Below are 25,700 nucleotides of genomic sequence, written 5' to 3'. Positions count from 1 at the left end.
AGAAACAAACAAATACAAAGTACTACAATACAGTGCAAACAATATGACAGTAACAATGCAAATACCAGTTCATATTTATTGAGAGCTGTGACAGAGACTAATTTTCCTCAAGATATATTTCTCTTTTCTTTCCATAGTAATAAATGTCCTGGTTTTCAAATGATTGCTGATCAAAATAAAGATAACATTTCCCAGCATCCATTCTTGACCATTTGGTGACCCCAGGAAAGGCAGTCACTCAGCACAGAGCAACAAGATGTAAAGTCCCCGAGTCCCTAACGTAGTGGAATACAACCCCTGGCCTGACAGCTGTGGACTTCTTGAACACTGGAGAGAAATAAACTTCTATCTTTTAAATTCACTGCTATTTGAGAGTATTTCTGTTATTTTCAGCTGAATTTAATATTATTATAAGTGGTCTCCTATTGTAGGCACTTTGCTGATGCCTCACTCCTCTTAGTTTTGCAAGCATCCCTATTTATAAGGATGATTGCTTCCCCCATGTAGCAGGTGAGGAAGTCAAGGCTTAGGGGGTGGAGTGATTTGCCCAGCGGTATGAAACCAGCTCGGTCTGACCCTAGAGTCTGTTCTCTTCGCCACTCTGTTTCCACCGTGTAAGAAGGCACCTGGGAATTGACACGTCATCTTTACAAATAAGATAATCAAGGCTTAGAGATGGAAAGTCATGTGCTGAAGATCGCTCATCCAGTTAGTAGCAGAGCTAGGACTGAGAGCTAGACCGCTGACTCGATGCTCTGAACGTTGCTGCCTCTGAACTGCACTATGCCAGCTTCCAGACACGGTCTTTCCCCAGGCGGTGCAAGATAAGCCTTAGAAACGTGCGCATACCGTGATAACCGTGATAACCGTCCTCCGGCTCTGCTCTGGCTTTCCACCAGCTGCACCGTCTGCCTTATTCTCCTTCGACCAGTTCTTACTTCCGGTAGCACTTCCACTAACTGAGCCACTGCTTTCCTCCTCCGTCATACGCCTGGAGCCAGCCCAGTGGCCCAACACTTCTTGTCCCAAGGCTGGATCCTCTATTCTCTGACTTTCGCTGGGCATCCACCCTACTTACTGTGCCGGTGCTGAACCCCTCTGTGCTCTCATCTCCTCAGTGGCTCCCAGCCTGCTACTTAGTGCCACACAGTCTTGCTTCTGACCCAGATAGAATGGGGGTTTGGGAGAAGATGAAGAAGAGAAGTAACAGTACCAACTATGAAAGTGTTACTGTTCTTATATCATTTTACATCTCCAGCACTTCAGTGAGATAATGATGGAACAATTGTATCTATTCCCCAAATTGGGGCCCTTTTGAGAAAACAGTAGAAAACTAGGATGTGTGGTAACCTGCGGCAATAAGGAGGAGGAGGAGGATACATAACATTGGCTACTTGCTAGGCCCTCCTCCCAGAGCTGTATATGCATTATCTCAGGTGATCCTCACAACAACCTCACAAAGAAGGTATTTGTATTAGTCCTGAGTGGCAGGTGAGGAATCTTAAGCACCCCAAGTAAGTCCCTTGCCTAAGATCACCAGGCTAGCCATTGGGAAAGTCAGAGTCTGAGCTCAGGCAGCCTGGACCAAGGCCACTCAGCCATGCTCCACACTGCTCCACCAGCAGCTCCAGGACACAGATTCCACTGCTCACAATTGTTCCTGCTCTGTTTTGAAAAAATAAAAACCCTGAAGACAGGATAAAACCCATTGAAGAAGAGCATAGTGAATACTTGTGTACCCTAACTCAGAATCACCAATTGGTAAATTTTCCCACATTTGTGCGCTCTCTCTTTCCAGATGCATGGGCGTTTAATTTTTTTTTTTTTTTTCAGAAACAATTAAGAGAAAGTTGCACACATCATTTCACTTTACCCATAAATACTCTAGCATATATCCTAAGAACAGGGACCATTTTTTTAAGTAGCAAAAATATCATGATCATACCCAAGGAATTTAATGCTGATGTAACATTGCTACTTAATAGGCTGATCATATTTAATTTCTTTAAATTCAACCATCCTAATAATGTCCTTTATGGTGGCATTTTAAAAATCTTGGGTCTAATAAAACATTATGCTCTGCATTTAGTTTATTTGTAATTTCTCCTTTATGCATTATATTGTTTCTAATATACAGACCAAGGGGACAAAAAAGTGCGTAGAGCATGCTGCAGACGCTGCTGATGCCCTGCCTGATGTCCCCATGGGTCACCTGGAGCTGCAATATCACCCGCAGCTGCTGTGGGCATTTTCTACACAAACACGGCTTCCTGCCTCATGTGCCCATGGTCTCAGGCTCTGTGCCATGCAGCTTTCTCCAGAACCAAGGGAGCTTGCTCAGCCTATGAGTAGGGCAGCCTGGAAGAGCTGAGTATTTCATCACCTTCAGGGACAACTTTCAATCAATGAAGTTCACCATGTGATCCAGCAATTCCACTTCTGGATATATATCCAAAAGGAATGAAAACAGCCTGTCAAAGAGATATATGCACTCCCATGTTTATTGCAGCATTCTTCACAATAGGGACTAAAGATAGGAAAACAACTTAAGTGCCTGTCAGTGGATGAATGGATAAAGAAAATGTGATTCTGTGTGTGTGTGTGTACACAATGGAATATTATTTGGCCACAAGAATAAAGGAAATCCTGCATTAGCAACCTGAATGGATCTTGAGGACATTATACTAAATGAGATAAGTCATAGAGATACAAATACTGTATATCACTTCAATGTGGAATCTAAACAAGCCAAACCCATACAAACAGAGTGAAATGGTGGTTACCAGGACCTGGGAGGTGGGCAATAGACGATATATTGTTTAAGGGTACAACTAGTAGACAAAAATGTGCACAGCACGGTGAATATACGTAACAATAGTGCATTGTATCATCAAACTTGCTAAGAGACTGGCTCTTGATTCTCACAACAAAGATAATGATGTGATAGAGGGGCTATCACTATAATGACAATCATATTACAATATGCACCTTTTCAAGTCAACTTGTTGTAACCTTACTTTTTTCACAGTGTTCCATGTCAAATATATTTCAATTTTTAAAAAGAGACAAAAAAATAAGTTCTCAAGTTGGTGCGTACGTAGCTGACCTTCCCTGGGTAGAACAACTCTGAGGCCTGTTCTTTATCCTACCTGATGGAGCTGAGTTCCCCCAGGAGTAACTTTTGGATAGCACAGTTGTGTGTGTGGGGGTGCTTTTTCCCTTTTCCTGTACCTCTCTTTCCACTCACTCACTTGTGATTCTTGAGATTATCTCCCAAATATATGACCTACACCCAAGTTCTTGTTTAACTGTGCGGCTAACTGGTGACAAAGCCAGGATGTAGGCCCAGGCAGCCCAGCTGCAGGGCTGATGCTCTCACTACCTAAACCAAACATCATTTGCACACGAAGAAACTGCCCTAGAAGGATCAAGTCACTTACCGCAGGTCTCACAGTCAGTAAATTAGAGCTGAAATGCAAATGCAAACTTCTATTTGACTCATTGCAAGCTCTCAACAATAATACCACATAAGCTCAATAGAGCCTTAAAAATGTAGAATCTGACATAAGGACAGCAGAGACTAGATTACTTCTCCTCTTCAAACACAGAATTTTAATTTTTTACTGAAGTAGAGACTTTCTTTATTGTAATTTATAAATCAACAACTGTTCATCAAACTGTGATTGAGCTCTAAGAGGTGTGTTGGGTAGGAGAGTGGTCTGATTCCTATCCTCAAGGAAATGACTGTACAATGATTGCAATTTATTATTGTATTAACTGAACAGCATTCATAATAATCTCTCTCTCACACACACACACACCACACACACTCAAAACCTCTGGCTAAAAAAACAGGGGATTTGTCATACCCTTCCTTCTCTTTCCCTCCAAGATTTCTCATAAATATTGTTGTTATGGTATGTCTCACACTTCATTGTGTGGCCTGTTTATGTATCTGTGTCTCCCACTAGACTCTGAGATTCTCAAGGGTAGGGATCCTGTTTTATCCTCGGCACCAAGAACTGGACTTAGCAAATAGCTAATAGTTTATCAATTTCTTCCATATGGCCAGGGACTGTGCTAAGCATATTAAGCAAATTGCCTCATATAATCTGCAAAATAATACCATGAGGGAGCATCTATTCTTATGTTCATTTTACATATTCTTTAATAGAGCCTCGAGTGAGGGTTAGGAGCCAAACAACTCCGCTAAAGACACGCAGCTAGTGAATAAAAGAGATGGGATTCAATCCTAAAATTCAACATAGCCCATTGTTCCTTTCTACACTACGTAGCCCTATACCTTTGCTTTTCTAAACCCAAAGATCACTGAAAATGGTTCTGATCACTTTAAAACTGTGCAAAATATTGCTGCTGCCAAGCCTCTCAATATGAGCGGCACCCCCCAGCAGATGAGACAGCTGCCTTGTCTCAATTAACCTTTACTGAGATCGAGCTGGGTTGACATTAGCTCCCTAAGCACCTCTTCAATCACTCATTCATTCATTCATGCATTCATAGGTTTTCATTTCAAATCGCTCCTTTGTGAACCAAGTTAGGAAATTCTCATTTTCACACATCACCTATTTTGATGGATTCTGCTCAGTTATTTTCTATTTTCATGATTGACCAGCAGCCATTTATACATTTTCCAACCATCATCTCCTTTGCAGCAGTGGGCCTTCGACCTGTGATTGCTTTCAAGTAGGTATATTACCAGTAGTTGTTTTTTTTTTTTTAACTGTGTTTCCCTGGTAGCTTCAGTTTTCAAATGAAATTGAAATGAAATTGAACAAGATGAATCTCTGTCACTTCTGAATCTGTGAAATCTTGGCTATATAGGTATAGGTATAGATATAGATACAGATATAGACATACACTAGGATTTAGGCACATATATCTGTATATAGCTATACACACATATATTAATCTTTATTGTTAAAAGTATTACAGATGTCCCTCCTTTTTTCACCCATCAAACCTCTCCTCCTCACTCCCACCCACCCCTGCCTTCACCACACTATTGTCAGTGTCCATTGGTTATGATTACTTTTGATAGGTAGTTTGCACTCTTTGGGACCCCCGGTGCCAAACTTTCAGCACCTTCATCAGCACTGACGAGGGAGGTTATAGCCATTGACTTGAGGGGTGGAAGTGCCAGCACAGACATTCCCTGTGGGGTGGCCAAGATGGTGTTTGTAAATAAAGTTTTATTGGAACACAACTCTATGGCTGCTTTTGTGACACAGTGGTGGAGCTGAGTAGTTGCAACAAGAGACTGTATGCTCTGCAAAACCTAAGATAATGTAGTATTTGGTTCTTTACATAAAAAGTTTGAAATAGAGCTCTGGCACTTAATAAGTGGGAGGACTTGGGTCAATCATCATCTTTCTGAACTCTGGTTTTCTGATCTATAAAATTATCTTAATAGTGAATAAGGCTATATAATGAAAATACTTTGTGATCTGTAAACTTTTATCTAAATTTTAACTGTTTGTGGGGAGAGTAGCATTAACAGCTGTATCAGTTAGGTGTTGCTGCATAACAAGCTACCCTCAAAACTCAGTGTCTAAATATAACAATAATTTATTACTTTTCACAAGTCTTAGGAAACTCTGTGGCTGAATGAAGGGTGGTTTTGCTGTGCTTGTCTCCTGTCCTCTTCCTGAGACCAGTGGACTAGCCTAGGCAGCGCCATCTTATGGTGACGGCAGAGGCGCACGAGTGCAAGCCCAATTATGTCAGCATTTTTGAAGACTCTCCATGCATCATTACTGCAAATACCCCACGAAGGAAGTTCACATGGTCAAGGTCAGAAGAGGGAAATTATGCCCCAGGCATAGCATGAGGTCACTGAAAGGTCACATAGCAAAGGGTGTAGATACAGGAAGTAGTGAAGACTGGAGGTCACTAAGGCAATGTACTAAAACTATTGTTTGAAAAAATGAGCATTCTCAAACTGTGACAGTGAAAGTAAAAATCAGTACAACTGCAATTTGGCAGCACATAAAAATATTATACTGTACATGTGTATGGCTTTTGATAGAGCTATCACATTTCTAAGAATTTATCCTGGATGAATCATGGATGTGTACAAAGGTTTAGCAATAAAAATGTTTATTACAATATTGCTGATAAGGGTAAAAAATAGAAACAAATGTTCAAAAATGGAGGCATGGTTACTAATTATGGCCCATCCATATGATGGAATCATAGGGAGCTATTGAAAATGAGGAAAAAGAAGAATACTGACAAAAAATATACATGATGTATTGCTTAGTTAAAAAGGTCATAAAATAATTTTATAACATATTCAAGTTTTATTAAAGTGTGTGTGTGTGTATATATATATATAATATATATATTATAGTTAAGAGAATGCAGATATGCTAAAATATTAACTGTGGTTATATCTGAAAAATAAGATTAGTATTGAATTTTATTTTCTTACTTGTCATTATTTTGGACAGTTTAAAATTTTCCAAAATGCCTTATTTTTGTAATAGAAAATTGTTTTAAACAAAATAGAATAAATAACCTTTTTTAAAAAATCATGTCTGCCCTGGGTTGCTGATTCACACTTTCAGTTTTTTCCCCCTGTCTTCCCAGAGGCATTGTAAGATCACGTGCACTTCACCTATTGATTGAAAATGCATTCTATTTCACATGAGTACCTTGTTGCACAGGAGTTATTTATGGCTATGTAGCTATGCATCAGTTGTGCCACCCTTGTTTAAGTTATTTATTGTGAATTAGAATTGTGATTATTCTCTGCCTCTGCTTAAAACATTTTTTACATATACTATTCCCATGCTACTTGACAAAAACTGAAGTTTTAACTTTGAAACACCTAAGAGAGGCAGGTCACAGCAGCCCTATGAATTTTTGTAATACAGAAGTATTAAAAAATAATATAATTGCCCCTGTTTGAAATCTTAGGAAAAAACTAGATTCAGACTACACTTGGGACTCACCTACATTCTTTTCTTCTCAGTCTTTGATCTACTCTTATATTTCAAGCTTTTGTACTTGTTAAAGTTTATGCTGTGGAGGGGAAGCTTCCCTCTCCATAGCTATCTTTGGTTAATAGAAATGTGTCTACAAAGCATTAATTCTATTCTCAAATGAAGACCACTCCAGATTGTTTAAGGATATAATAAGGCACTAAGTTAGGTGTTAAGGCTACGTCAAAGCATAAAAGCCACTGGCTTTAGACATATAGGCTACCTATTTCAGAATAAAGTATAATAATAACAGCAACAATGATAAAACAATCATGCAGGTATTACATGATTGACCCCCCAAAATAGGATAGACACAAACATTCAAAGACAGACAGATAGTGCACATGTTTCAGGGTCTGCCAGCAGGGGCCACATCCCACCAATACTCGAGAGCTGCTTTCAATGACATTAGTGCACACTGCAAATTACAAAAAATTGCTTATAGTTTATATAATGATCACATGCTGTTTAGTTAAAAAACATATTTAGGGAATGGATAAATAAATTGTGGTATCACTTTACAAAGCTATATAGTAGTGGAAATGAATAAAATCGATCCACAGGTATCAATATGAATGCATCTTACAAAAATCATCTTTAACCAAAATGCAAGTTGCAAAAGTATACCTACAGTACACTTACATGGTTTTATTTCTATTCATCTTAATAATATGCAAAATAATAGTAAAGAGTGCTCACAGATACACATGAAATATATTAAGTGAATCTATTTACTAGCTGTTCACTAGCTGTACATTAGCTGGGCATTAGGAATGATAAATCCCAAATTCAGCTGAAGGGTATTGCTCAGAGTCAAGGGTAGAGAGCATCTCAGAAAGAGTTCATAGACGATGCAAATGCATTGACAATATCATTCTTTAGTTGGATGGTGAGTGAGATGGAATTTATTATATTGTTTTTATATCATTCTATATGTCTCAAATATGTTGCAATAAAATAAATAAATAAATGCTCTAGATGCCCCAAGATCCAAGTGTGATCTATATGAACAAAAATATTTTCATCAATAGCAGATGAAACAGTGACAGAAAGATTGAAAAGGATTTACAGCAGTGCATTAAAGTAAAATGCATTAACGTAAGAACTTGAACAGTTTTTAAGGATATGAACTCCATGTGACTACGCAGAGCAAACACGGTTTGTCCATCTAGGAACATATTTCTGCTGACACGGAGATTTGTAGTGAAGGCCCTGAATTTCAAGAAACTGCTTATCAAACATTGGGGAAAGTTTCCACGCCTGAGAATTTAGTGCTGTTAATCTTCTGCCACATTTGTGCTAGGTCCATTAGACCATTTTAGGTCTTGTCTGTTTTTATTACTTGTTATATTTCTAGTAAAGTTAAAGCTTTTAACACTGCTTGGGTGCCTATGAAGTTGATGAATTCCTCCACTACTGATGGTGTCTCATGCTGATCCTCTAATGGGTGCATTGAAATATAATCTGCTGGGTTATTTTCTTTCCCTGGCCCATGCACAGTTTTATAATCATAGCCATGTAGATATTGTAAACCCCATCACTCCGAGCACGTTGCCTCCGTGAACTGCGAACTGCCAAATATTGTCATGAGTGCCTGATGATCTGTTACCACATAAATGAAGAGCCGTAAATGAGCGAGAGACAGTGCATGAACCCAGGAGGGCTGGCAGGCCTCTGTCAAACCCCTAATGTAGACATGACCCTCTTAAAATTAGTGTTGCATAGAAGAAAGTCAGAGCGCTTCACCTGGGTTGGAATGCAAACTATATTGTCATAGTTTTGAGAAAACCTTCATAAATCTGGTGGTAGCATCTTTTTTTTTTTTTCAACTATTAGGTATTGGCCTGTAAGTTGGGATATTACAAAGCATGCAAGAGCTATTACTTTAATTTCCATTAGTCAAGTGACTGGAACTACACACAAATATTTTACAATGCTTGACACTATAACAGCCTTCTCGTCAACCTGGCAGTACAAAAGCCACATTTCTGACTAGGTCCCAATTTCTGACTTATTGAGGAGCTCAGATGTGTGTGATCTTGGTGTCTGCCATCTGTAAAATAGAGCTTCTCCAACTGTAAAAGGGAGATAATAGTTTCTGTGTCCTGGGGTGTTGTAAAGGTTCATTCACATTCAAATTATTGTATTTTCAGTAAAGTGAGGAAAACAAGTATTAGGATACCTAAATTTTTATTTTTATTTTTGATACTGTAAAGCCCAATAAAAATTATAGTATTTTCTTTCTAGACCCCAATAAGTCATCTTGTGCACCACTTGGGGGTATATGCACACTTGTAATTTCAAGAGGAATGAATATTCCACAATTAGCATCACTCTCATCTTAATCCTTGCAAGATAATAACACTCCTTACAAGATCTAACTCCTGGTGGGGGGCCACGTGGACATTCGTCTGAGTCATGTGAGATGAGTATCACCATTCTAAAAAAAACTGCTCTTTGATCACTATTTTTGAAATGTTTTCTTCTAATCCACATATTTCTTCCCTATTGAAGTGAAGAAAATTAGAGAGTGAGCCAGGAGAAGGACTGTTTAAGGTCATCTGCCTTGCATTCAGTACAGCAAGATAGCAATAAGTCAAAAAATTTCATAGATGAGTCAGAAAGCAAGATTAGGCAGGAATAAGATTTAACCCATAAACTCGCTGGAAACGGGCCACAAATCTGGTGCTGAGCTTTCTTGCAGCCAAATGAAAATGGAAATGCAATTGCCTATAAACTTCACAGTGATCACAAGTTAAATATTAATCTGTGGCTTAGGAAATAGCTCAAGTATTCCTATAATTTGAGCAGAATAATTCTTTTCCATGGGGCTTTCATGTCACAAGGGACTTTTATTTGTGCCTCATTTTTCTTATCTAAGAAGAAGGGGGTTACCCTGGATCATCTCCTTGGTTCCTTCTAGCTCTCTTATGCTCTGATGTTTTGCTTTATTATTTTGATAACTTTTTTGTTTGTTTTATATTATCTGACAAGACATGAACAGTGGGCATTTTCTTCTGATCCTATTATTTATGTAGAATTTGGTAGAGCTTAGTGTAAGGTACCAATGAGAAGACCTCTCCTTCAAGATGAATGTAGGTCTTTGTAAAGACTCTTTGTATTCTCTATCCAGGCTTTGGAGCCAGTACAGAACTTTTCATGTCAAAATACTACATCATCAATCATCATTATCTTTGGGCATAATCACCATTCATGGTATAAATGAACCATTTTGCTCATTGTTGACATAGCAATTTGCTGAGTGAATGGCTTTAGGTGGAATAACTTCAGTAGTTTGTTTTTGTTTTTTGTTTTTTAATTAATTAATAGGTTTTATTTTTAGAGCAGGTTTAGGTATACAGAAAGCTGAGCAGATAGTACAGAGGAAGCTCCCACCTACTTCCTCTATCCCTCACTCAGTTTCCATCATGATTAACACATTATGTTAGTGTAGTACATTTGTTACAATTGATGAGCCGCTATTGATTAGCATGAACTAAAGTCCATAGTTTACATTAGGGTTCACCCTTTGTGTTTCCATTAGGATTCGACCTATGGGTTTAGCCAAATGCAAAATGTCATGCCTCTACCATGGCAGTATTATACAGAATAATAGTTTCAGTGCCCTAGATTTAGGTGGGATAACTCCAGTAGTATTTTTTTCACCTTGGAATACTTTATATGAAGCTACCTCATTAATTTTCAAAGACAAAAATTATACAGTGCACAAATGCCCCCAAAATATGGCCAAATATTTTAATTTAGCATATGGCTAACATTTCTTTCCCAGTTGAAGATATATATTTTTGTGGGACTTCATTTTAATTTTTCATAAATATTTATAAAACTTGAAAATTCGTCTGAGGCGTTCAATCCTACCATCATGGTGGCGTTAGCACAGCACTCTGATGTCACAGCAAGATGGCAAATTATTTTCAGGACACAGCGCCTGAGCAGTCCTTTTCTAGAAAGCATCGTACTCTTTTAAATATTTGATGAATTCAGTGGAGTGATTTAGTTCGTCAAGTTTTTAAGATCTATGGATTTACACTCAGCAAAAAGGATTTCTACCTTGGAAATATAGAATTATGCAGTTCTGATGTCATTTCACCATTTTTCTCTTTTTTCATTTGTTCCTTAATCTTGTTGCCCATGTAAGGAAAGGATCAAATACCCAACTACCCAGATATCCAGTAATGCCTTTTATTTCATATTGTCCTGATGTTTCCTGAGGTCCCAGGCATCCTGGGCAAGTGGACAATCAGACAAGTTATCACCTTTAATCAGTGAATGTATATCCTCAGTGAACACATCCATATGGGGCGGGGGGGGGCGGGCAGAGAGAGAGATTTATATTTACTTACATGTGATTATTTATTCATTCGACAAATATTTATTGAGTACCTCCTATGGCTGGGTATTGGGCTAAATGTAAGAACAAAAGAGTCTAATGCTGTGACAGACAATTAGCAATGATAAAACAAAGTGGATGTACAAGCACATGGTGTTTTAGAATGCAAGAGTAGTTAAACCCTCTTATTTTACAACAAAGTTGAAGCTAAGAAAGAAAGGTCAAGGTCAATGATAAAAATAAACAGTAGAGCCTGGAACAGAACTGACTCTTAGTTAAGCATTTCCCAGTCCCCCTTTTGTTTTTGCTTAAATAGCATTGCATTGTTCTGATAAATCTGAGACATCTTTAATACTTTAATTTGTGACAACTATATTACTTGGAATGGTTAAGGGAGAAGGAAGATGCCTACAGAATTCTAGTGAAGTTTAATTTAATTTGTTTTGGATGAAATTTAAGCTAAAATTGTCAGCTGAAAGACACACATAAGGAGGTATGAAAGCACAAGAGGATTGTAGCTTTTTTCCAAGTTTGTTACAGATTAGAATTTCATCACTGGAGTTAAAAGCATTGGGGACATGTTGAATTACTTTTCTGATTGTATCTTTAAAATTTTTCAACAGCTGTGTTTATTTTAGACATTAATCTTGGAGGCTGTCTCAAGAAAATACAAAAATAAAATGTTTTTCAAATAACAAGATCTTGTAACGAGTTCTGAGGGTCACCTTTGTTCAAATATGGCTCAGAAAAGACAGATGAACCATTGAGCAATTGAACTGTATCTGGTAAAATTGACCAGATAATGTATGTATCTCCTTTTTCCTATCTCTTGATCTCAGTGATTCACACCAATGCAAATTCTGACCTACCGTTTTATTCAGTTTAAGAAGAAAAAGTATAAAAGATATATTAGTGCATGGTGCTGGATCAGTCACTGTCCTGATTTTATCTCTGCCTTTTCCATTCTTCTGAATTAGATTCTTCATTTTTCTTAAGGTTTCATGTTTCTTCATTTGATCATGCAGCGTCAATAATTTCTCTACATTTGCAGCTAAGTCAGGCTGTAGAATATATCAGCTATATTTTTAATGGTACACATGGAATTGCACTATAATATCCCAAAGGCAGAAGACTGGTTCTATTAAATTACAAATAAATGTAGAACATTCAGGGATGCTGGAATTACAACAAATGGTACGTTGTCTAACATATGGAACAGAATGTTTTTTCAATAGCTAAAAATTGTTTTTATTGTCTGAATATAATAAAGGAATTTTAAGTTGTGTTCAAAGTAAGGTAATAGAGTGAAACACACATTTGAAAGGAAATACTATATTATATACTAACCATATTCTAGGAAAATTTTTCTCTTTGTAGGTGTCCTGCTTCGGAGATTTTGCCTTCACCCATGTTCCATCTGAACCAGCATAAGAAGGAGTTGCAAAGATCTCAAATTAACATCTATTTGCCCTTTATAGTTACAGCAGTGCTTGCATACAATTACATCATTTTGATCCTGTTTATGACCACACGAAGAATATGACTCTCAGTACCTCACCTATTATGCATATGGTCCTTTATCCCCAGGGGGCTGAGTAGGAAGAAATCTGACACTATTAAACGCCTCCTATAAGACTCATTGTTAAGAGCTTTTTTTCAAAGTCTTTTCACATCTTTTTGTTACCAGAAGATGTAAATATTCTGAACATGAAGCATTTCCCACTTTAATCCATAACCACTGACCAAATTGGGAAGTTATGAAAAAAATGAAATAAACCTCCCGATATGATGGAAAAGGTAAAAGCAAAGTAACCCCAATTGTGGAGGATATTTCTTTTTCCTAACAGAAGCCTGGGAACATCATTTCCTAAAGCCGTCTTTTTCTCCTGGTCATATTCACAGAGCACAACAACCTATCCGCATGCTTGCTCAGATAACCAAGCCATAATGCTTATAGCAAACACTGTCCCTGTGAATGCCTTGCCCGTATGTTCACCCAGCGGTCACTGACTGACAGTTCTCTCCTGGGAGGGTTCCAGCATCTCCTGGCCTTTGGGGCTTTGCTGATCCTCAGAGATGGAGCCAGTGCATAGAGTTCACTGAAAATGCTGGAGAGCCTGGCTGTGCGGCTCAGTGGATTGAGTGTCATGCTATGCACTGAGAGGTCCTAGTTTGATTCCCAGTCAGAACTCAATCCCCGTGGGGGGAGTGCAGGAGGCAGCCAATCAATGTTTCTCTCTCTCTCCCTAAAAAAATCAATAAAATAAAATGAAAAGAAAAAAAATGCTGGACAGCGAGACCCTCAACCAGGGAGTAGTAGGCTGTGGGGGATGTGTTTAGTTGGATCATCAGAGAAGCAGATGCTAAGAGGGGATTAAAAAGGCCAAACCTGGCCGGTTTGGCTCAGCGGTTAGAGCGTCAGCCTGCGGTCCGGAGAGACCCGGGTTCGGTTCCCGCTAAGGGCATGTACCTCGGTTGCAGTTTGTCCCCGGCCCTGGTTGGTTGTGCGGGTGGTGACCACTCGATGTGTCCCTTTCACATCGATGTTTCTCTCTCTCTCTCTCTGTTCCTCTCTCTCCCTCCCACTCTACCTGAACAAAAAATGGAAAAATGTCCTCGGGTGAGGATAAAAAAATAAAAAAAAGGGAAATGTCCTGTGAAAGGAAATAGGGAGGGGGCCAGGAAGCCTGGGAGAACTTTGAGACCAGGATGCGAGTGTGACCTGAGGAAGTCCATGACCAGGAATTTGGGTGGATGCATCCTACATGGTGGGAGCCAATTCTGTCAGGAAGTCTTCAAGCTTCAGTCTCAAGAAAAGCGTCCCATGTTTCTCAAGAACAGGTCTGCCTCAGTGTCGCCACCACACCAGGTCATTGGTGGGAGCAGCCCGTGGGAGGAGTGGCCTCCGCACAAAGGTGGCCAAGATCAGCTTCCTGAGGAGCTGGCCTGCCAGGTACTCGTGCCTTCTCCTGCTGGGTTAAAACACAGCTCTGCGAGGGGACAGGTCTGCGGGGTGTCACATACAGTTAGCGCCTCAATGGGTGCTCCGCAGGACTGAGTTAGAGTTGCCCATTGCAGTTATCTACTTTTGTTGCGCCTCCCCACTTCCTTGTCCACGTCTCCACTCTTTCACCATGCTTCCTGGGGTCACCTCCCAAATAACCTGCTTGCACCCAAATCTTTGTCTCAGGGTTGGATTTTGGAGAAACCCAAACTAAGACAATGCTTTTTATTCATTCCTTTTGAAACTACTTCATTGAGGTATGACTGACGTGTTAAAGCCTGTACATATTTAATCTATACAACTCCTGAATTTGGGTATAAGTATACCCATGAAACCATCATCACCACCAAAGCCACAGTCATACCCATTATTCTCAAAGTTTACTTCCGTCTTTAATATTATTATTTTCTTTTTGTGGTAAGAACACTTAACATAAGATCTACTCTCTTAACTTAGCAAATATTAAGTATACAATACTGTATTGTTAGCTATAGGCACTGCACTGTGTAGTGGATCTCCAGAATGTGTTTATCTTGCATAACTGAAACTGTGTGCTTTTGATCACCACTTTCTTGTCACCCCCCCACACACACACTTCTGGCCTCTGGCAACCTTCCTTTTACTCTCTGCTTCTATGAATTTGCTATTGAAGATTCCACATATAAGTGAGATCATCCAGTATTTGTCCTTCTGTGATAGCTTATTTCACTTAGTGTTAAGTTCACCCATGTTGCCACAAATGGCAGATGCTCCTTCTTCTAAAGGCTGAATAATATTCCATGGTGTATATGTACCACATTTGCTTTATCCATTCATCTGTAAATGGACATTTAGGTTGTTTCTGTATCTTAGCTATTTTGAATAGTCCTGCAGTGAATATGGACTACAGGTACCTCTTCCAGATTCTATTTTAATTCCTTGGGATAAATACCCAGAAGTGAGATTGCTGGATAAGATGCATAGGGTAGTTCTTATTTTAACATTTTTAGGAACTTCTAAACTGTTTTCAATAATAGATGTACCAATTTACATTTCCACCAACTGTGTACCAGGTTGCCCTTTCCCCACAGCTCTGCCAACACTTCTTATCTTTTATTTTTTAGTAATAGTAATCGTGACAGGTAGGAGGTGATACCTCATTGTGGTTTTGATTTGCATTTTCCTGATGGTTAGTGATGTTAAGCACCTTATCATATACCTGTTGGCCATTTATACGTTGGAGAAGTGTCTATTTGGGTCTTTCGCCCATTCTTGAACTGGAATTATTATTTCTTTTGTTATTGAGTTGTATGAATTTCTCATATATTTTAAATAATAATGCTTTATCAGATATATAGTTCACAGATATTGTATTCCATTTCCTAAGACAATGCTTTTCAACAACATTTAGTTACTGGGCTCTGTCTACTTGAAGCAGGTTCTTTTCCATGGCTGATTTGGGTAGCCATTCCTATGCTCAAAATGGGGTCACTGAATCATCAAAGCAGTTGGTTATTTCTTATTAGTGGGCCCCAAAGATACCACTAACTCTTATTTCTCTCCTGAATGCTAGCATCTCCCTAATTCTAATTCCTGACCTTTATGTAAAGAGGTTTGAATAGACCTTAACAAATATTTCTTTAAAATATTTGCTTAGAATTGTTCCTTCTAATCGAATGGTGTGAGAATGTGGTTATTAGGGCCAAAACAATTAAGCCAAAGCACCTACAAAATATTGTATTTTGTCTTTGAGAGTTGCATACAGCTTAAATGTATTTTGCTCGATGATTGAAAGAGGACCAGGGTAGTAAGGACAGAAACATTTGACTTTCATACCAGGCCTATCCCCTAAACCCAAGAGATCACCTGCATTTCCAGAATAAAATGAATTTTGAATTTTAGTTCTGCCTTATTGAACCCTTTATTAGAAAAATCATCAATCAGGTGGCCAGAGCAGGGCTCTAGTCTCTGACTTCTCAGGTTAAGTCCCCAGGTAGATTTGCCTTAAAGTTGCTATGGCAACACAGATGATGTGCTGCACTGTACACCTACCCATTAAGTGAAGCCACAGTGAGGCTACCCAGGCACATCTCAGCTGCTTGTTCTGTTGCATACTGAGTCCACAGAGCTGGCATTGTATTTTGTGCACCACATTCTTGTACACTGCCCTCCTGACCCCTGCCCACAACTGCTACTCTTACCACAAATAAGTGTCATTCCTATAAGTGCTCCTCATCCCCTTCCTGAGATCTGTGGGCCTCCTAGTACTACAATCTGGACGACACTGTCACAGTCCTCTTGGCAAGTCCCCAATCTTCACTTGCCTCTATTTATTTTTTCTATTTCAACCCCAAATTATAATGGGGAAGGGTGACAGTTATGGAATTGCCAAGGTTTTATTATTCAAATAAATAAATGCCAATTTCTATTACTATTATTTTCATAGACATAAATACATTTCAACACTAAAAACTAGGAAGAACGTTGTCTTAAAAGGAGAAACATCTGTAACAAAAATAAATAAATTAATAATAATAATTTTAAAAAAAGAATGTTGTCTTAGGATAAAAGAAAATTATTTCCAAGGAAAGATATTGTATTATTGTATAACTTTATACTATCTCATATATATATATATATATATATATATATATATATATATATATATATTCACACACCAATGCTGATCTGAGAACTGTTGTTATTTAGGAACTAATATGAAATAGCATCAATGATGAACCCTTATTGTGTGCTTACTATGTGCCAGGCACTGTGCTTCTGCTTTACAAGCATGATGTCATTTAAGTCCCACAATAACACTTGAGGTAAGCACTGTTACTATTTCATTTTACAGGTGAATAAACCGTGGCAATGGAGATAAGTAGCTTATTCAAGGTTATGAAGCCAGGATCCAAACTCTACCCTTGAGTTCCAGGGCTGGCCTCTTCAATCCCTTTATTTTACTGCATTGGTTCCCAGAGTATGTCCAGGAACCAGCAGCATCAGCAAAACTTGGGAAGTCATTGAAACGCCAATTTTGGGGTCCCACTGTAGACTAAATCAATAATGAGAGGTGGGGGTCCAGCTACCTGTGTTTTAGTGATGTGGGATTCTGAGGCATGTTAAAATTTGGGAACTTTTACCATGTGCCATTCTAAGATATACACAACGTAAATACACTATTATTTATTTTCTATTTATTTTACACCTCTTTGAAAAATATTGTATATCCCTTAATAATGGGATGAAGTTCTTCAACTTCTATTTTCCATAGTATAGGTCGCACATGGTCCTCCATAAAATACTTATTAAATTGAAAGGGAAATGCTACCATTTGTCTTGGATGACTTAATTTCAAATGTCTATAAAGATGGGATGCTAGATTAGAGGACTTTTTGAGATTCTGTGTATCTCTGGCAATCCCTAATATTGTTTCTGTCTTTTCATTGTGTGTATCTGTGATAATCAGGAATTACACGAATATAAAACTAATATAGCATTTTGCTTGCAAGTGTGATAATCATTAAAAACAGCATGAATCGTAGCAGCATATGGCATTTAAAAATAAGCTTTTCATTTATGCCAGGAGATGCAAAGCTCATTTTGTTTGGCCACAGAGTATGCAATATTGGTAAGTGAAGGTTTGAGAACGTGTCTTTCTGTAGAATACATTTGAAAGATGTCTTTTCCTTGTGAACAACATTGGTGCTGCATCTGTCTCACAGGTTCAGATCAACAGGACAATTCTCTGAACTGCTTTTAAAGAAAAGTCCTCTAGAACTAAACAGTAGCACCATTATTAGTGATATTATAGAACAGGAAACTTGCACTCCCATAACTGAGTTACATCGCATGTGATAGACTCTAGATAGTACATATAATTGAGCACTAATGCTGTACTTTGAAAAATATCAAGATTATAATTATAAAAAAGAATTTGAAGTGGCATGGGTATTCTGCAGTTTGTTATCAAGGGTTCAATCGAAGATTTTCTTCATTTCACTATCTCAGGGATGACATTATATGCCCATCATTGAAAGGAGAAAGAGAAACAGTGTTGATGCTCATTTTTAATCTCTGCCATTAACAACATCCTTACCTATCATCTGAGTTCTTATACAGAGTTTGTTAGATTATGACGATTTAATAATATTTATTTACAGAGATCCAGAGGGTATTTTACTATTAATACTGCACTCCTAGATGTCTTTATTATTATTCGCTAAATGCGATTGGCAATGTACACTCAGAGTGTTCTTCCCAGTTATAATTTCTCTAATATCGTTTTTTTTGTTTGTTTGTTTTTGCAGAAGCTATGTTTATATGGAGTAATTGGCTAAGAAGACTACATATTTCTAAAACTTTTCTATCACCTCAAACAGAAACTCTAACCAGTAAGCATTAACTCCCTGTCTCCCCTCTTCCCAGACCCTGGTAACCTTTATTCTACTTTCTGCCTCTGTGAATTTGCCTATTCTAAGTTTTTCCTATATGTGGAATTATACAAATTTTCCTCTTGTGTCTGGCTTATTCTACTTAGCATAATGCTTCCAAGGATCATCCATTTTGTAGCACATATTGAAATTTCCTTCCTTTTTATGGCTGAATAGCATTTCATTGTATGTTTATACTACATTTTGTTTATCCATTCATCTGTTGATAGACATTTGTGTTCTTTTCTACATTAGGCTATTGTGAATAATACTGCTATAAACATTCAATCCTAGTTATAGTTTAACACAACATATGGAACTTAAAAAAATACTGCTGCCTGGGCTTCACCTCAGGCCAACCAAATTAGGCATTCTGGTGGGGATGCGGTGCAGTCATAGGTATGTGTCTTTAAATCCCCTAAGTGATTCTATTGCATAGCAGAGCTGCGCACTACTGACTGACAGGCACACCTCGTTTTATTGCACTTCACTTCATTGTGCTTCACGGATGTTGCGTTTTTTACAGATTGAAGGCAAGACCCTCTTCCACCAGAAAAAAGATTGTGACTCACTTTACTGTGATACTGAGGCTTGGATAGGACTTCGGCATCCTGTTTGTAAACAAGATACACTTTGGGGGATTCTAACATAGGTGATCTGGAACCCCCTTTTGAGGCACGCTGATGTAGAGAAACTGCACCTCCTTGTTCCAGTCTGATTACCATGCCATCTTTTCATGTCTTACTGCAAGAAGTTATTTGTCACAGGAGAAACTGAGGGAAAGCAAAAACATGGCTCAGAACTTGCTATTCACTTTCACAGAGAAATAAGGGAGGACCACTCGGAACATCAGCTCCGCCAAGCCTAATAAAAGGGGAACGTGCTTGTCAGTGGAGCAGAGCTGAGTTAAGGATCCTGGTACTCCTCTCCCACTTGGCTTTTGTGAATTCTGTCTCTCGCTGTATGAATCGGTTCTGATAGTTGAAGGATTTTACAGTTAGATTGCATCTACCAGTGACTTAAAAAAAAGAGAGAGATGTTAAAATGCTTATAAAATAAATAGAAATGTAAAGACATGCTTAAGCCTCAGTCTGATATTTTTCTAACTCCCATTTTGTGTTTGTGTTACAAATGCATATAATATAGTGACTTTTGTCAAGTTGTGCCTGGATTCACTCTGCTCATGTTTATTTTATAAGATAATATTTTAGACCACGATGCTTTAATTCTGGAATACATATAATACACACATAGTCAACTTTTTTAGAACTGCAACATTTCTTTTTCTATGCCTTGTTGTCTCCAGTCACACGTTCAGGGGTGTTGATCAGTTACTCCACACCTCGATGCCAACGTAATGGAGTGACAATGCATTTTTCACATCCTTGGGTTCGCTACAGTAAAAAAGCTTTCAGACTCATCCGGCTTTCCACTCTGGTTGCTGCATGGCACAGTTATTGGTATTGGATATGTCAGACACGAGAAAAACTCTGTCTTCACAAGCGTGGACAGAAACGCACTTTACTTAGGTGTAAAATTATGAAGAATGTAATTCAGCACTCAAACGTCGATGATAATAATTCTTTCAGTTAATGTGTCCTGTTTCTTGTTTGCTTGAGCCCTTAAACCTGACAGTCTTCTCTTCTTGAAAGAGAACAAATAGAATTTTGCCAAAATACAGCTTGGAGGGAAACGCAAAGTTGGCAGTTTTATTACTCCTTTGTTATTTGTAGTATCCTCTACGTTTAACGCCTGTATTTTGACAGTTTTCCAAAAAAAAATGGCTCTCAGGATTTTGCTCTGTCCTAAGAATGACAAGTTCATGGTGAAGTTTGACTGTTTTGTCCAACCTGGTCACACAGCATGTGGTTTTCTGTCTGAAGACCTCCAGGAGCTGACATCTTCGATGGGAAGTGTCAGTGATATAACCCTGTTCCGTTGGATCCTGAGGTTAAGATGCAATATATTTGGGGTCTGGTCTCTAGTCTTGGTCTGAGAATCTATAGCAGCTCTCATATGCTCCTGGCTGGGCCCAAAAGAACTTAAAAAATTGAGGTATATCGGTAGGTTATGTAGTCATATGTTAGGATTAAAACCTACAGAGGATCTGGCCCTCCTAAAAGGTCTCCTGGGTGAATCTTGTCAAGTTGATGATGGAGCCTAAAGCCTCTCTTAAGAGGAATGAGGAATAAACTATGAATGTTTAACTAAAGAGAAGAAAGGTTCAGTAGAGAGCCTGTTATTTACCTGCAGGGATTAGGAAGAATACCAAGTCTTTCTGTGTCTGGGAGAAGAACAGCACCCTGGCTATCTGAGTCATGATTGCATCGTCAGCATCCAGCGCTGTTTTAATGACTCGTAAATGGCCTCGTCTCTGGGACTGAGGAGCAAGACTGACGTTCAGCTCTTCCCTGGAGCTCAGCCAGCAGCTTTCACTGGGCTCCAGCATCATTGCCTTGGCATTTGCTTGCAAACAATACCATTCTGGAAAAGTATTCTAGTTGAAAGCAAGAGGCAAGGTTTGTCCTTTTTTTCTTTTCTTTTCTTTTCTAATGGGAGCTTGTTGTCAAAACAATAAATGCTGAAAAATTATTAAATTTTAAACTAATAAGACCATGGAAAACATATCTTCCCAGTGGGGGGGTTCCAGCAAAAGTCTCAGTAAAAGGCTGCCTCGCCATTCCCCAGGTCTCCAGCAGATGCAGTGACCTTTTGCAGGACTCCCTGCCACCCGTGGGGAGCCTGATAGGTATTTGTACTGCCAGGCTTGTCAAATTATTGCCACTTGATGGATGTAATGAATGATACAACAAAATAAATTATTTAAACACTATTAATAGAAAAAAAGCACTACCCGTTTTTGTGGATGCCACGTCTTTGCTGGAATAAGCAATTCCTTGAGTATCAACCGATGTTGATGGGAAAGCACTGTGGCTCACACCATCCAGTATGTTTATCTGATTCTCAGGTTCGAAGTTATTGCGCAGCCTGAGATGTTCATAGGCTGTGAGTGTGGGCCTGAGGGGTGCACATGCTCACAGATGAACTAACCTTCTTGTGTCTCCGTTAGAACGTTCTCGTGCAAACGCACCAGGTGTTATCACAAGTAGTTTCCTGGAAGACATGATTGTGACTTGCTGTCGTCTTCTTGTCACTCAGGCCGGAGCCTGCAAAGGGGTAGTTCCTGGATGGATTCACCTCCAACTGGCTTTCAGTGTTGCAGGTCCAAGAAGCAGATCTTGTTCTTTCCTCAGACAGGGCAATACTAATCAAAATCACAGCAAAATGATGTATGCATCAGAAGATTAATTTCCACGAAAGCTCAAATCACCTCATCAGATGGGATAGCAATTTCCTTAGATCAGCACATCCTGGCCTAATAAGCAAATCTATAAGGGAAGGTACTTGATAAACAGAGGGTCATTTTTGTGACTATGTCATCAAAGCACAGTGATTAATGGCATCAAACAATAATAGTGTAACAGTAACAAATACTTACTAAGGCACATTCTAAGGGCTTTACTCTAGTCCTTATGTGTTAGGCAGCATTTTAAATACTTTCATATATCAGTTGATTGCACTACCCTCGAGGTAAATATTACTATCATCATCTCCATTCTCTAGAAGAGAAAACAAGCCCAGAAGGATTAAATAACTTGCTTGAAGTCACTGGGAAGTGGCGGAACTGGGATTTGAACACAGGCCTATGCCCTGTTTTGACCCCGATATATTCTTCTGCTCCTTAGGGGTGTATCTAATACACCTGCACCATCTGCTCCATGGACACCTCCTCCCAGATGATAATATGACCTCTAAAATGTTACCCCTCAGACTCATTTTCCTGATTTTCAAGTTGCTGATCCCACAATGTTGACACATGCTTTCTCGAAATATGTTGTCCTCGATGATTAGCCATTGTCAAGGCCTGATCTTTCTGCTTTTAGCCTAGACCATACCTTTAAAGGGGACTTCTACCTGTGTCTGACCTCATCCAACATGTGCTGACTTTATATGTCTGCCTTCCAGAGTGCTGGGGATGTCCCTCTGAAAGTGTGGCCCACTGGTATTGCCTACAGATAGTTTCCCAGGTTTCAGGAAAATGTGTAAGCAATGAAACACATCAATTAAAAATTCAAAAGCGAAGCGACAGAATGGGGAAAATGTGATGAACAAAGTCATTATATACCTCCCAATTTGCTAATCTGATTGGTAAATATAGCTTTCTTTTTATTTACCTTTTCAGAGCACCATGCCCAGCAGCGTACAACTAGTAAGAAGCAGTTACTGAGATTTGAGAATTATGTAAAAGGTGGAACAAGAAATGAAAGTAAAAACCATATAAAAGCCAAAGAGACAGCTTGTACTTATTCCTTCACTTCTCAGAGAAAAATTGTATCAAATATCAATGAAGTAGGCACTGGCAATGACAGAATTCTGTCAATGGCAATTGGTGGAGTGTGTTCTATTTGCTTATCAATGCACTTTTTGATAACCAGAGGCTATGACTGTACTTATACAATGGCAAATAAAAAGCTCATTTCAAACAGCCAGGGGCTTCCAAACATCTCAGTATTTTCCACAATGTGTGAAAAATAAGATTTTTTTAGTGTCTTTCTCACATTTTATCAGAAAGTTTTAGCATTGTGACAACAATCCCTGAATCTGTAACGTGTAGCTTCAATGTCTTGTCTACATTAAATATTCCATTTCAAGTCTCCATGACAGGCTGAAATTCACTCATTCCTCACATTATTTTGCAATTAGTATGGTACTCATGAGAGTAGCTATAGCTAGATTTTCTACGTGACTAGAAGTAAAAGGTAAAAGGTATTTTGAACACAATTAAACCATTAAATATCCCCATTAAAAGGAGACATGACTATATTGCAAGTTAGAAGTAATATGCTTTGAAAAAAATACTATTAAATACATGTTAATAGAACAATTGGTTAACAGTACAGAAAAGAGTCAACTGGAGCGTTCGGGTGATATTTAATGAGTATACTCTTATTGGTTGATGCCAAATTCAAGTGATTCGTTGGGCTCTGTTCTGATTTGTGGGTGCCTTGTTCTGGTTGATTGATTCTTATCAATTGTTAAATATTTTTATTGGCTCCTAAAACAATTGTTAAGTATTTGGACTATTTCCTCCACTTGAAGCCATACTCTAGTATCATATAGCCAACCAAATCCAAATAGTTAGAGAGTTGTTATAAAACGACACATTTCCTAGCAATTAAAGTGCATCCTTGGATGTATTTATTTATTGAACCAAGTATCTTAGAATAAATACAAAAAGAAAGCAACAGAATGGAAAAATAAGTTGCAAACTTAAAATCAAAAGCTTATTTATAGACTTACTATGTGCCAGCCACTGTTTTGAGCACTTGACCTATAACCTATTTAATTTTCACAGCTCTGTGAGATGGGTACTGTTATTATCACCATATACAAATGAGAATAACTTGTTGGAGTTTGCTACCTAATAAGCTGCAGAGATTGAATTTAAATCCAGGAATTTGGCTCCTGAGTCATGCTGTCAACTCCTCTTCTCTACTGTCTCTATTATAAAAACGTACATCCCTGGCTGGTTTGGCTCAGCGGTTAGAGTGTCGGCCTGAGGACTGAGGGTGATGAGTTTGATTCCAGCTCAAGGGCACGTACCTGGGTTGCAGGTTCAATCCCTGCATAGTCAGGGTTGTGCAGGAGGCAGCCAATTGATGTTTCTCTCTCTTTCCCCCTCCCACTCTATCTAAAAATCAATAAAAAAAAATATCCTCAGGTGAGGATTAACAACAAAAAGTACAATTTCATATAAACATGTAGGTTAATAACTATTTTTAAAATATTTTGTTGAATTTATTGGGGTAATGTTGGTTAATAAAAGTATATAGGTTTCAGGTGTACAAATATATAATACATCATCTGTATATCGTATTGTGTGTTCATCACCCAAAGTCAAGTTTCCTTCTAGCACCATTTATCCTCCCAGTGGCCATCAGTAGATGAGTGGATAAAGAAGCTGTGGTACATTTACACAACAGAATACAATTTGCCAGAAAAAAAGAAAAAACTCTGACCTTTTTCTTTTAAAAAAAAAATTGTTTTTCCTTTATTGATTTTTTTTTTTTTTTTTTTTTTTAAGAGAGAGAGAAGAAGGGAGAGGGAGAAAGAGACAGAAACATCAATGAGAGAGGACATCGACTGGCTGCCTCCTGCATGTCCCTCACTGGGGATTGGTCCCACAACCTGGGCATGTGTCCTGACCGGGAATCGAACTGGCGACCTCTTGTGCATGGGTCAACGCTCAACCCCTGAGCCACACCAGCTGGACAGAACTCTGACCTTTTTCGACAGCATGGACGAACCTGGAGAATATTATGCTAAGTGAAATAAGCCAGTCAGAGAAAGACAAATACTGTATGATTTCACTTACATGTGGAATCTAATGAACAAAATAAACTAGCAAACAAAATAGGAACAGACTCATAGATACAGAGAACAGACTGACAGCTGTCATCAGAGAGGAGGGATGTTGGGGGGCTGGGTGAGAAGGACAAAGGGATTAAGCAAAAGCAATAAGCCATTGTTAATAAATATTTAAAAGAGATAAACAGAGAGTATATGAAAACTAAATTCTATAATAATTACATTAAAAACACAGCCTTTTTCGAAATTAGAGAAATACAAATGAAAAGTCATTCAATAAATTTTTCAAGTTCCCAAAATGAGTGAATGCGAGTAAGCTCCACTCCATAAGGAATATGAGAGAGCAGACACACCCTCAGTGGCTGTTGGCACAACAAATTGACTGATGTGTTCTGTAAGACAATGTGAAAGTAGTTTATAGGAGCTATGAACCAGTTTGTTCACCTCTCATTTAGGAATTCCAGTTTTGGAAAGATGCCTTAAAAATGACCGAATAAATA

At 38.5% G+C, this 25,700-nt stretch overlaps 1 long non-coding RNA gene across 1 annotated transcript in view; it reads left to right on the top strand.

Annotated features, from left to right (window-relative positions):
• The window catches only part of LOC118625756, a 44,207-nt gene extending 24,440 nt beyond the window's left edge, over positions 1-19,767 (top strand). The window contains exons 2-3 of the long non-coding RNA XR_004958717.1: positions 18,649-18,732; positions 19,298-19,767. This is a non-coding gene — a long non-coding RNA (uncharacterized LOC118625756). The remainder of the gene's footprint in view (positions 1-18,648; positions 18,733-19,297) is intronic.
• Positions 19,768-25,700: the final 5,933 nt, after the last annotated feature.

Source organism: Molossus molossus, unplaced genomic scaffold (genome assembly GCF_014108415.1).
Source record: "Molossus molossus isolate mMolMol1 unplaced genomic scaffold, mMolMol1.p scaffold_m16_p_11, whole genome shotgun sequence".
Classification (NCBI taxonomy): Eukaryota; Metazoa; Chordata; class Mammalia; order Chiroptera; family Molossidae; genus Molossus; species Molossus molossus.
This window is presented reverse-complemented; position numbering and strand designations above follow the sequence as displayed.